Here is an 834-nt window from a genome sequence, read left to right as displayed (position 1 = left end):
GAGAGCAAAGTGAGTGGGGCTGTTTGGGGAATAGTGAGCAACGGAGACCAGAGCTAAATGGATCAGACAGAAATGTGGCATACAGTATGCGTGCTGTGTGAATGGGTGTGTGTGGTGTGTGTGGTGTGTGTGGTGTGTGTGTACAAGTCTGTTCCTGAGGGATATGATCAAGGTTTATTGCTTCATCAACAGATGCCCCGACCAGAAAAGTGGCAGGCTTCACTGTGTGTGTGTGTGTGTGAGAGAGAGAGAAAGAAAGAGGAGATGGTGATAGTGACATTATGAGGGCATATGTGAAAAGAGTAAAACTGTCAAAAACGAGAGAACAAGAAATGCCACTCTACACAACTCTCTAGTGTGTGTGTGTGTGTGTGTGTGTGTGTGTGTGTGTGGTGTGTGTGTGTGAAAGCGGTGGTGTATTCCGAACAGAGAGGTAATGTATTACAGTAAACATCTTGCATTCTCTCAGAGACATACTCACACTCATGCATTTATACTCTCTCTCTCTCTCTCTCTCTCTCACACACACACACACACACACACACACACACACACACACACACACACACACTCACACTCACACTCACACACACACACACACACACACACACACACACACACACACACACACACGTGGGGGCTTTATAGTGCCTGTTGATCTTGTTGAGTGTTGCAGCAGAGTGACAGATAAAGAGGAAGAAAGAGGCAGAGCAGGGAGACTTATGTGGTGGAAGGACAGATGGACTGATATGGGCCCAATATCTGGACAGTTTGACCCCAAAATGAAAGTTTGCCTGTGGCCCCATAATCATCCTTTATGAACCAGGGGACATT

The sequence above is a fragment of the Clupea harengus genome, chromosome 22 (genome assembly GCF_900700415.2).
Source record: "Clupea harengus chromosome 22, Ch_v2.0.2, whole genome shotgun sequence".
NCBI lineage: Eukaryota > Metazoa > Chordata > Actinopteri > Clupeiformes > Clupeidae > Clupea > Clupea harengus.
This window is presented reverse-complemented; position numbering follows the sequence as displayed.